The sequence below is a fragment of the Dromaius novaehollandiae genome, chromosome 6 (assembly GCF_036370855.1).
Source record: "Dromaius novaehollandiae isolate bDroNov1 chromosome 6, bDroNov1.hap1, whole genome shotgun sequence".
In the NCBI taxonomy this organism is placed as follows: Eukaryota; Metazoa; Chordata; class Aves; order Casuariiformes; family Dromaiidae; genus Dromaius; species Dromaius novaehollandiae.
Window position 1 is genome coordinate 10,742,633 of NC_088103.1, and position 12,519 is coordinate 10,755,151.

A 12,519-nucleotide genomic window follows, 5' to 3' on the forward strand; every position below is an offset into this window, starting at 1 on the left:
CAGGTCACTTGCACCCTGCGGCTGGAAGGGGAAGAGGGGAGGAGAAGGAAGGAGAGAACAGGGAAGAGGATGATGTCTGAAACGCTGACTTTGAGAGGAAGTAGAAAAGGGAAGAAGGGTGCTGCTGGGCTGCAGCAACACCACCTCAGACAGCTGGAGAGCCAGAGTGCACTCCCCTTCCCATGACCTCAGCCCCATCTTGAAGCCAGTAGGCTAATCTTACAGAGGCTGCACTTACCCAGAGCCTGGTCCGGGCTTTTGTTGAAGGCTGGGAGAGTTACACTGGTGCTCCAGAAATGACGGCTGTTTGATGTTACTACATTGGCCAGGTCTGGCTGACAGAGCTAATGAAAAGGCACAGAGCATGCAAAGAGCAGCTCTGCAAGCAGAACAGACCCCTGGATCACAGAAACACGTCTCTAGCACGAGCGGCGCTAACAGCTTAGGACCATCCACACTGAACAGCGCTGCGCGGCGCCCAGATAAGCTCATCAGCCTGCCACCAGCCTGGTCTAGCGCAGCCGACATGCACCGGCCCCTGCAGAGCCGCACGCTGCCGCAGCACCCTGCACCAGCACGGCGACAGCTCGCTCATGCCGAGCGACAGTAAAGAACAGCAGAGCCAGGGAAGGTCCAGTCTGTGCTTCTGACTTTCTCGCAGCCTTAAGCGGGCTGCTCACCACTCCACCACTGTACTTCACAGTTAGCACAGTACAGACCAAGGCTAACAGTAACTCCCCAAACTCTTTTAGAACAGCTTATTTAAAGCTTTCTTGCAGCCTAGTTCTTTTTTATTCAGCAGCGGTAAGCTGATTGAGCTTGTATACTACAACATATAAATGAAATATCTCATCTAAACATGCTTTAATTATTCTGTACCATATATTCATATTACATGAGCATATCAGACTAACATTATTACTGAGACAGCAATTTTCACACACTCAGTCAAATACTATTTTAGAGTCAACAGTACCGTGGAAGAGAAGGCTAAACATGCTTCTAATGCCAGATCAGAAAATAATGCCTATCACACACACGATAAGCAAACTAACAACATCCCTGTTCCATCACAGCAAAACATCCAACCTGCTGAGACTAAATATACATGTATTGCTAATTTTGCATAATACTTCAGAGGCCCCGCAAGAATGTTCAATAAAACCTGGACCAGACACTGAAATAGCAAAATAAGTACAAAGTTTAAATTAAGGTAATTTGAGCGCTTTCCTCCTACTACTCTTTTCTGGTGTGGGGGAAGACAGACATTGTCATCGCTGGTCATTTCATGAACTGATTATCAAGGAGGGTATCAGAATCATGCCAACAGGTCCCTGAAATATGTGTTGGCAGTCTGCAAAAAGCTGCCTAGTTTCTTGCTGTTTTGATGAGACCAGGCTCTTCATTCCAAAGAATAGCCTGGAGGCCCGTAAAGCCAGTTGGAAACAAGCAGCAGGCAGCATATCTGTAGCCATTAGCAGCCAGTGCTACATAACAGTAGTAGAAGAGGAAATGCAAGCTACTTTCAGAGACTATAGCCAGTAGAGCAAAGAAGAAAGAAACCAAACAGCAAGAAGGGCCAGGCAACATGGGAACGTGTGCATGAGGAGGGGACCAAAAAAGAGGAGATAATGTTTTTCCTCCTTATCAACCTTGAAACAGAAGTGGAATGAAGAGAGAAAACAGGAGATCAGTGGAAATAGTGACTGCATTTTCAAAGATACTGAATGTGTATGAGGCTTTTTTCTTGTTACTTTTCTACATAAACAGTTGCCACTGCTATTATGGAAATTTGGGAATCATGAGCTTCAAAATGATTTATAACTTAATCTTGTAAATGTTAATGCTTTATTTTTCTGTCATTATTACTATGTGATAATAGGTCTTTACTTGCATTTAGAAGTTGCAACTTGATCACTCCAGGACTGAAGTACTAAGACCATCCTTTAAAAAATAGTAATAATATTAACAAAAAAACAGAAAGAGACGCCTGTCTGGCAAAGAGGTAGAAAAGTAACAAAGCCAAAGTGTTGCTTCTTTTCAGGGCCTAAAATTAGAGGCTGGTTGAAGATCTCTTTTTCTTGATATTTGCAGGAAATTGCCAGTCATTTAAACAATGTTTTAGGCAAGATGGTAAAGGCCATTAGCATTTCTTGCTCAGAAATGACAATACAGAGAAGTAAAGAGAACAGCAGCAGCTTTACCTGTTTTGTTTCAATTTCAACACTAAAAAATCCAGATTTTTCAGAAGAGATCTGAGCAGTAGATCTCTAAAGGATTTTTTTCTTTTTTAAATACTGGATTTCAGTTTTATTTATCTGCGACTCTGAGTACCTGACCTCCAAGGTGATTCTGAGCTCTTGGGAGAAACGCCTGTCAGCAAGGCTTCTCTTAAAGAAAGTCCATAGTCATGATGAATGCTGGTCTGTCACAACAATCATTAACTGCAGGGTAAAAACTGTCTCACGTTTTTTAATGAAAGTTTCTAATATAGCTCAAACACATTGCTATTTCTTTGTTTAGTCTTTCACATTTAGGAACACAGTATTAGGAAACTACATGCTCGATATTCAAGTTTTGTTTTCTAAAATACTAAGATATATTTTACCCTCCCTTTTCCATTTAAAGGACTGGTAATGACTCGATGCTGATGCCTGCAGCAGTTGTGAATTGCCTTATGTCACTTTCTAAGGACAACCAATAGCTCTACCACATTAGTCACATTTCACAACAAGAAATTAATTATACTCCCAGAATATTTATATTTAATAAATACTAACCAGAATATAAACCTCATGGGTCAGTGTAATAATTTGCCAGTTCTTATCATTCTGGAGAGGAACATAAACTTACTTCAACACTCTCATCTGAAAGTCAAATCAGCTGGGACTTGCAATATCCTTCCTGAGAGCAGAGTAAGACCAGCGTCTCTATGAAGTAAAACACGTAGTAGGTAGAGGCGGGTTCTGCAAGGAACTGCCCTAGACAGTAGCAGTGCATGCTGAAGTTGTTTGTTACTTGAGCTGAATTATCTCTTCTAATTCATGTGCAAAATCAAAAGCTGGTTGTAAGGCCAGTTGCTTAGGTTTTGCTCATTCACAGTAATAAATCTGAAACAATCCTACTGACTGCTTTAATCCTCAACAAATACTGCTAAAAAGCGAACAGGGCTACATCTTTTTCAGTCTTTGTCAAAACTCCCAACGAGCATAATGAGAATTTTGCCTTCAAAATAATTGCAGAATTTAACCCCGTATTACTAGTATGTCTCCAGAAAAACAAGAAATAGCTTCTCTTATTTACTTTCATTTTCTTTACACGAAAAGAACACAGCAAATTTTCCTTTTATAAGTAGCATTCATCAAAATTCTGTTTCATAACTAGATTCTTGTTGGCAGATGGAAAAAAGAGAGATTAAAAGATGTGTTCTCATAAAATGGTGGCAGTCTTCTTATGACATCATGAAAGAGAGCGAGTGACCTCTGAAAAAACACAGCTGCATGGGAAAAATCACTAAGCTAGGACTAGCATAGCCTGGTTTCACTACAGTCAGATGCACTAATTAAATACATTTAGTTTCAGTGTTCAAGTAGCTTTGAGAAAAGTCACTTGAGATCTGCCCGGTGGGGAAACAGGACCTGGAAGCTTTCATAAAAGCCAGTTAAAAATAATATACAGGTCCCAAGCAACATGGGCCACATTTAGATTTAGGACCTGTCATAACATCTCCACAATCTTTAATTGAAAAGCATCTTGTCTTCCAGCAGCAAATGCTCTACAAAAAGATGCAAGAGACAGCACAGGGGACAGAAATTAGAAAGTCTGACCTTTACACTAGATATAAAACCACCTATAAATATATATTTTTTCATAGTCTTTTTAGAATTACATCATACCATTTAGATACTCTTCTCAACTTTATCAATGTCAACCTGCTTTTCAATTTTGCTAAATTTTCTGCATCAACTGATTGCTTTGTATAACACTGTATATGAAAAGAAGGCAAATGGGTTAAGAGGAGGGAATTAGCTTTAATTTTCTTTTTTGCCTCTCCTTTTTTAATACTTGCATATCCATTTGATTTTGGTTAAGAAATAAAAATGAAACTCCTCGTCTGCTTTCTCAGTACCATGCATTATTTTACATACTGTCTTGTAAAGAGGCCTTTCTCCCTTTCTAACGCAGGCAGCCCAGTCTCCTCCAGCTGCCTTGGCAGAGGCGCCCTCTCCGGTTCCCTGTCGCTCACCACCACGCAGCCTCTCCGAGCTCATTCCGCAGTGCTCTTTCTGAAGTGGTGTTTCTATAATCTCACAGACTGTTCAAGAACTGCTTTCTATTTTACTATGTATGTGTTTTCTATTTTACTTTCCAGGATTACAGCACTCTTAAGGTAAGCAAGCACATTTTATCCACTTGTATTCAGTCTGGACTTAGAGCAACACCTTCCAGCAGTATAACCACAAGTCTGGGACAGGCATTGCAAGATGCCCACTCAGCATCTCACAAAGGTGTACACTCAGAGCATAATCCTTTTCCTGCTGAAATTGTTAACACAAGATGTGTCCAGACCTTCATCCTAATTTTTGTCCTTCCTGGACAGAAGAGACCACCTCTGGGCTGGAAGGGTAAGTCTGGATGAGGCAGGGCTGCCATCACATCCTACTTTCTTCAAATAAATGCATGAGCAGCTAGGGACTGCTGTTGAATGCATGCTGAAACACGCATTCTCAGTTGCACTGAATTAAGAGATGTCAATATTTAGCAATTTGCAAGGTCACGACTTCAGCATACACCTTGGAGCCTGCACAGTGGATATAACAGATAAAACACCAAAAAAAATATTGCCTTCATTCTAGTTTGGGCAAAGCTCATTAGAACGGAAAAAAAAATGTAGGAAGGAACCACACATACTTAAGCCACAAAAACAGATTAAACCTCAGAAACATTGGCACCAAAAATCCATTGAAAAGATTCATACCACATGTGCAAGTACCATCCACCCTACCCAGACTGGAGTGTGAGTCTGTTTTAATTTCTGTTCAGTGCAGCCAAACACTTCTCTTAACATGGGAAAATGATAAAAAATAAAAAGATACCAAGTAATTTCTAACAGCTCACCAACTGAAACCCATCCCATCAGAACACTCCAGATACTTTGAACTTAAAACAATCAAAAAACAAAACAAAACACACAAAAAAATCAGCTAATCATAGTTGCCCAGTCTCCTCCAATTCTGTATCGATGCTGTTTTAAACCTTGCATTTTTTGACAATATTTGACCCCATTGTTTGGGGGCTTTGCCTTTTCTTAAAAAAAAAAAAAAAAAAAAGTCACCAAATCACCTTATCTCAAACTCAATTACATGAAGGGGGAGGTGGAGGGAAGAACCTTCAGGCAAAGATTAAGCCTGGAAAATTTCAGCCTGAAAGGTGTTTTGAAATGTAAGTAACTGAAAACACAAAGCAGGATGGAAATGCTTAGGCCAGTTTTAACAACCACGGGTAGCTTGCCAGCCATAATAAAACACTATCAGTAGGAATTTTGAATTATTACACCTTGAAGATCTGGGTCTTACAGAAATCATAAATATCAGAAAGTTATCTGGTACACCTCACCTTGAATTCTTCCCTGATTACCTGCTTCATGTAACTGAGTCCATTCTCATTGACTCCACAATCTCCTGTCTAGGAGAATTAAGCCTCATCCTGAGAGCAAATCACCACTGCCCTTGTGCTGCTAGAGAAACTGCTTCTGAAAAGCATAAACCAGTCTTTCCCTTTACAGTCAGGGTCAACCAGGCTACCTGTCCAATTCTGCTCAAATTGAGAATAAACTCAATCTGTACTCTTAGTTTGTGTTGACTGATATTAATGAGAATGAGGTGCTAGCCCACTGCATGGAATAGCCTTCTGCCTCTCCACAAGGGAACCTTAAAAAGAATAGTGAACGTAGCTGGTAAGAGTTACTATTTGGAAGATTTTTTTTTGAATTATTATTCTCACAGGTTTCTCCACTGGCTTTAAAATTTAAAGAGACACTCTTGACTTATACACCATTCTTTTAAGTCTGCTTTGCCATGTTCCATACATCTAATGCTGCAAGTGCACCTTTGTCCAGTTCTACCACTGTTATATCAATGCTTCCGGAAAAACAGCTCTCCGGGCAGATCCCCGCTGGTATTGCTCCCTGGCCTGAGTGTTTACAGGGGCCGACACACACGGGTGCACAGTGACATCAGTGTGCTCACGCCCTGCTCTGGGTGCCCGTTTGCGCACTTCCTTCTCCCCTGTAAAGGAGGAGCATCTCACCTTATTGGGCAGCTGTTTCAAAGGCCGAGATGCAAGTGATGTGGCCTGCATCGCTCTTTAAATACTGTTGGGGCACCCGACGGGCTGGGTGCACCCCTGTTGACTGCTGCTGCGTCAGATCCCTTTGCAAGCCCAGCACGCCCCACTGCTCCTTGGTGTCACAGGCCGTACCTGTGAAGGCTAATTGCTCCTGCTCCCCAGCAGGCTCCTTGCTCCTTACCAGTCCCATCGGGCAAACCGCATCCTCTCCCCAGGCTCCTGAGCCCTGTGCCAGGGATGACCGCCCTCAGCTCGCCACCAGCACCAAACTTCCAGGCTCAACGAGACGTCAGGCCGCAGCCTGCCCCCCTCAGCGCCCGGGAGCAGCCCAGGGGCTGCAGCCCCCCGGCGCTCGCCCGGGCTGCGGCTCCTCCGCGGCACAGAGGCAGGGCGGCCGCGCGCAGGGGGGAGGCAGCGGCGCCTCGTGGCCCAGCCCGGCCCGGCCGCCCCCCGCCGACCCGCTGCGGCCGGGGGCGGACAATGGGGCCGCCCCCTCCCGAGCGCGGCGGCGGGCGCGGGGCTCGGCCAGGGCCGCCGGGGATGCCGCCCTCCCCTCTCCTCCGCTGCGCTGCGCTCCTCCCTTTGTGGCCGCGGGGTCTGCCCGGCCGCCGGGGCCTAGGCTCCCGGGCAGGTCTCTCCCAGCGCGGAGGCTGCCGGCGGCTTCGCTCGCCCGGCGGGTTTCTCCAGGCAGGCGCTGGGCGCCGCAGCGCAAGCACGCACCAGCATGGCCAGGGAGCGAGCGGACTCCTTCGCTCCTCCGGCCAGCGCGCTGCGTTTTGCATTTGAATGCCCCTCTGCCTGCCTGCCGTCTCGCCCGCCGCGGAGCAGCCCGACCCACCGGGCGCGGAGCCCGGCCAGCGGGCTGCGGGGGTGCCCCTGCCTCCCCTTCCCACGGCCCTCCCCGCCCTGCAGCTCAACTTCGCAATTAGCCAAGCACCCTAAGTAAGGGGGGGGGGGGGCAAAGGAAACACAAGAAAGAAGGGAGCTCCCGCGAGCAGAGGGGCTTTGTCCCCCTCCCGCCCCGCGCCCCGACCCCCGGCACGTACCAGGGCTGCGGCACCGCCAGCCGGACGCGAGCAGGCAGGGGCGACGCTGGCATGGCTCTGCGACCCGCGCTCGGAGGGCGGCTCGGCTCGGCTCGGCTCATGGCCCGCGCAGCGCGGCGTGCCCCGGCGGGCGGGCGGGCAGCGCCCCTGGCGAAGCGAGCCCGGCGCGGGAGAGGAGCGCGGTGGCGCCGCGCCGCGCCGCGTGCTCTCGGCCGAGCTTCGTGTCGCCCCTGGCCGGACCCTCCGGGAGGGAGCGCGGGGGGGGGGGGGGGGCGGCTCGGCGGGGCGCTCGCCGGGACGGGCCCTCCCGGCAGGCAGCAAAACGCGCGCTGGATCCCCGCGGCTGGAGCGGGATTCCCCGCCCGGCCGCCCCCCGCGCCGCGGGCGCGCCCGGCGGCGGCAGCAGCGCCGCGCGCTGCCAGGGCTGGCCCGGCCCCGCGGGGAGCGGCTCCTGCCCAAATCGCCGGGAAGAGAGGGCGAAGAGCCGCGGGGATGTCCCCGGCCCGCCTCCTCGGCGGTCCCCCGAGAGCTGCAGTCAGCGTGCGAGGCCGCTAATGCTGGAAATTATTACAAAATAATAAAAAGCGCAAATTATTCTGTTCCTGCTGGAGGTTGTGGTTTCAAGCTACATGTCTTGCAACCAGCAGCGGAGGTGACACCCTGTGAAATCATTGCTTTTTTTAGACTAGAGGAGCGAAAAGCTGGAAAGCGCTGCCGATCGCAGGGTGACTGGTTTGCTGGGGGTTTCTGTAGGTGTGTGAGGGGCTAAAGACCCCCGTTTTGTTACATTTGCGACCAAGGAGGAGAGAGCGCGCCCGGGGCCACTGGACACAGACGTTATCCGCACTGCCCCCCGAGCACGGACACTCTGCAGTTGCCCCCAGCCTGCGGTGCTCATGGGTAGGAGGAAGAGGGAAAGTGCTCTGGCCATCCAGCGGAGGAGAAACAAATGTGCTAAGGCATCTGGGGAAATGCTAATTAGAGGAAGAAGAGCTGCTGAGCCTCCCCCCTCCCTTCTGCAAAGAGAAAAATAGGTCTTGCTCTCCCCATCCCCCAACCTCATCCATTAAAAGCTGCTACTAATATTTTCTGCTCCTTCCCGGAGGGAAATGGGTGAGCAAAATATTATAAGAGGAAAGTTGGTCCAACCTTCTTACATGATTCATTATCATTACAGTATTTTGTCAAAGTGGAAAACAGGCCACTAGTTCTCAGTCACTTCAAACTGGAAAACAGATGTTGAAAATAGGATCTATGAGACAATATAACCTAGCACTACTGTTTTAAAAAAGCTTCTCAGAATCTTTAATTATTTAGTCTCCAGTTGTTACACCATAAGGCCCTTAAAATTTGAACCAAACTACTCAAATAGGAGTCTGCAGAGGCTTTTCTAACATGCGTGAGAGAGAAGCAGTACTGTCCATGCCCATTCCTATAAGAATGTTTTAAATTCTAGTGTTTTGCTATTTTAATTCACAGGTAAGAAAAGAGAGGCAGTGGCACAGATCTGCACAGCTTACTGCTAGCTACCCGTACATCACCTGCCAGCTGAGTGTAAAGGTTTGTAGAAAGATCTCGTAGTAATGACTGACTGGGCAATAAGATGGTGGATGAAATTCTCTTACCACATGCAAAGTGAAGCACAAGGGTGAAACATGGAAATCATGGCCTCTGAACTAGCTACCAGCATGCAGAACTGAGACCTTGGTACTATGGCAGATACTTCTGTGAAACTGTTCTCTGTGCACTCAATAGACTTTTAGGAACTATTAACAAAGGAGGGGAGAATAAAACAGGAAACATCACTATACCATCATTATTTAGTCCAGATCTATCATTTGCTTACATCTTGAATATTATGTGCAGTTCTGGTCTCCATAGCTTGTAAGGGAGAAAGAATCTAAAAAGGTACGGAGAAGGACAGTACAAGTGGTCAAAGGTACAAAAACAACTAAATATGCTAAGATTCTTCACTTCGGAAGAAAGGCTATCCTGGGGAAAATGCCAGCTAATATTATAAAATCAGTGGCACAGAAATGTTAACAAAGACTAATTATTCACTGTTTCTCAACAGGAGCAGAGAACATCAAGTCAAATTACCAAACAGACATCAAAACAGAAGAGGGCTACTTTCTCAGGAAATGCATTGTTAAACTGGAACTCTACTGCAGCACACTGTGGATGCCAAAAGTCTTTGTATATTAAGATTTTAGATAAGTTACTGGAAGAAAGTTTAATCAAGAACTACTTGACACAAAAGTACTATTGTAGCTACAGATTACTGGAAGAGTACACTAGGGAAATAATCCTGTATGCTACTTCAGCTTTCTTTTGTATAGGTGTGCTACTGAGTATTGCCAGAGATAGAGTTTTAAGCTTGTGAGCCTTTGTTCTGATGTAGTACTACTGTTCTTACACTTTTATCCAGAAAAGAGTGGAGCTTGTAAAGACCTGCAGAATGAATAAAGTTAGACAATGGAGTACTAAGGAGTACAGTGCACAAACACATAAGCAGCTCCGCATGTTAGACAGCTCCAATACAACCCAGTTGGTGCTGAGCATCAGGGAGCTTTGAGGGGCAGCTGCTCTTTAAGGGATGGGGGGCTGAACATAATACCATGGCAGAGCAAGTGCCTCACCAGCCAGGGCCCAGCCCCACAGCACCCAAGCAAGGCAAGTGGGGTTGGTTTAAGGATAGTGGCTGCCTTCAACCAGGAGCCCAGATCATCGGACAAGGTCTTGGTGATGAGCCAGGTCTGAGGTCAAGCCAGGAAATCAATCTACAGGTCAGGATCAAGAGCAGATCTGATGAAGGCAGCTTGAGTCAGACAGCAATCGCCAGGCAGGTCCGCAGTGACAGAGCTGAGCTCAGAGTCTACATCAGCAGGCTTTATAGCCAGGCACATCTATGATCCAGAGACCAATACTCCTATAACATAGCTCAGGCAGAGAGTGAAGGCCCAGGGCTGAGTTTAAATAGAGCTCCTGGGCCCATGGGCAGAGGATGTGGGTGGAGGCTCCAGGTGAGGCTGGTCAGAGCCATTAAGGCCTATCAGTGCCCTCAGGGCCCTGACACTGAGAACAGAACTATTCAGATATGTTGGCCCTAAATGGACTCCTGCAGAGTCATCTGCATCAGATCTTTGCAGTAGGCACGTCATCAGTCCAGGCTAGGGAAGGTTTATTGAGGCATGACATTAAACGTCACTGATGCTGAACCTGAGTTAAGCCCTCCAGAAACCAAAAGCCCTAGGAATTACACTGCAAAGACACCCAAGTTGTTTTGCAGGGGAAAGACTGGATCTAAGCTTGCCTATCTTAATGCTAGCCCTGCCACACGCCCGTAATGGAAATATGATGCTGAGACACTGGAGCTGGCTCCTCCTGTGATTACAAAGCATGGATTAAAGCATCTACCCTGCAAAGCCTTCCTCAGATTTATTAGACTCCAGTGCGCCAAACTGACTAGCCTACTCCCCGACCAGACTTGGAAGCTAGACACTGCATTTGTGTGGTGCTGTGCCTGCTAACCTAGCTGAATCCAAGACAACCACTAATGTCTTTGTATCTGTAATACAGATAATCAGATAAATTACCCACAAAATTGTGAGTTGGCAGTATCTGAAAGAGACAAGTCTTTAATAATATAATTTTTATGGAGAAACTCCTGAATTCTAATTGTGGTTTTAACAACAACTTCCTCATACAGTCTTTCTTGGCCCTAGTTCTTTAGATAATATCTACCTGCCTGATTGGCACTGAAAATAAGTTAATGTTTGTAAGCATGCTGAACATGAATAGTATAAGTGTTAATTCAATTTTATGAGAACTAAGGCCAGAAGGGACTATGAAGTCATCTCCTTACTCCCAATATGATACGGGCCCATTGTATTTAATCTGTATTTTTGTCAGATATTCTTGACGTGTGGCCTAGAGATTACATGCAGCGTACCAAACAATTTTCCAGCCGCGGCCCAGGTTTGTCATCGCCCTTGCAAAAGGACGATCTGACAGTAGGCTGTAAGCCAGACAGAATGTCCTCACTGTGGCAGTAGTTTGCTCCCATTTTCCATTTTTGGGGGGAAAACTGGGCCTTTTGTTCACCACATGCTTGTGCATGAGGAATGTAATGCATGAGTGCAGAACAACTGTGCTACATCTAGCCAGTAAACACACTCTGGCAGCAAATAGTACACTTGTAAAGACATGGGCTAATTTTCTACGCACGAATCTGGCATTTTTGGACGCTGACTTTGTGCAGCAGGCTCATCGTGTGATAGCAGAAGGCCAGAAGTGTACACCTCCCTGCTTCTGAAAGAAAAGAAAGGGCCTGCTTAGGTAGGTAAATTTGGTACCATTGTATTTGCAAGCTCAATGACTTAGGAGAGTCAAATATTTCAGTCCCTTAAAGACCTCATCTACATGCTACAGGTAGGGATTGTCAGGGTCCTGGGTGACTTTAATGGCCCAGACCAGCCTCACCTGGGGCTTCCACCCACCCATACTGCCCATTGGCCCAGGAACCCTATTCAAGCCCAGGCCTGAGCACCCACTCCTTGTATGAGCTATGCTATACATATGCTTGTATCCAGGCCTGACTCTGGCCTTGTTTTTTTTTTTTTTCTTTTCTTTTCTTGCATGGACCTTTGGACCTACCTACACTGTAAATAGCTTATTTCTAAGCCTCTCTCCTGGAAGGTCCTTAGACCTATCTCCAGTCCTGCTTTGGGCCCCATCTTCTGCTGCTTCTGACTGGATTCCCTGGATGGACCATGGACCTCCTTCATCCTCTTGCTGTATCTGGGGCTGCCAGTAGACTCCGTTACCAGCATCTTGTTCTGACCACCCTGCTCAAATGCTGCAGGACTGCACCCTGTTGGAGAGGGCACTGCCTGCACTGTGCCTATCCTTAGCTCCTGCCTCACCAGGCAGCCTCACCTGGTCTGCTCCCTCATAGAGGGAAAAAAGACACCAAGAGGCCCCAGTGGCAGGAAAATGAGATATGCCCAAATATTTCTAATTTGTAAATCATACTTCCTGCTGTTGGGAAAGGAAGAACCACCTTAAAGTTCCTAATAGTCCCCTATGGGGAAAAATCTGGCTTTCTAATGGATTTGGATACCGT

General features: G+C 46.9%; 1 protein-coding gene across 8 annotated transcripts in view; it reads right to left on the reverse strand.

The window, feature by feature from the left end:
- Positions 1 to 7,659, reverse strand: part of TET1 (tet methylcytosine dioxygenase 1) — an 86,759-nt gene extending 79,100 nt beyond the window's left edge. For 6 of the 8 annotated variants that reach the window (XM_064513652.1, XM_064513649.1, XM_064513655.1 and 3 more), the window contains exon 1: positions 7,395 to 7,659. The gene's annotated coding sequence lies outside the window, so the exon portion shown is untranslated. Of the gene's footprint in view, positions 1 to 2,853; positions 2,950 to 6,529; positions 6,746 to 7,394 lie in introns of those variants that run through there. The other 2 variants (XM_064513651.1, XM_064513650.1) reach the window with 2 other exon arrangements.
- Between the last annotated feature and the right edge of the window lie 4,860 nt (positions 7,660 to 12,519).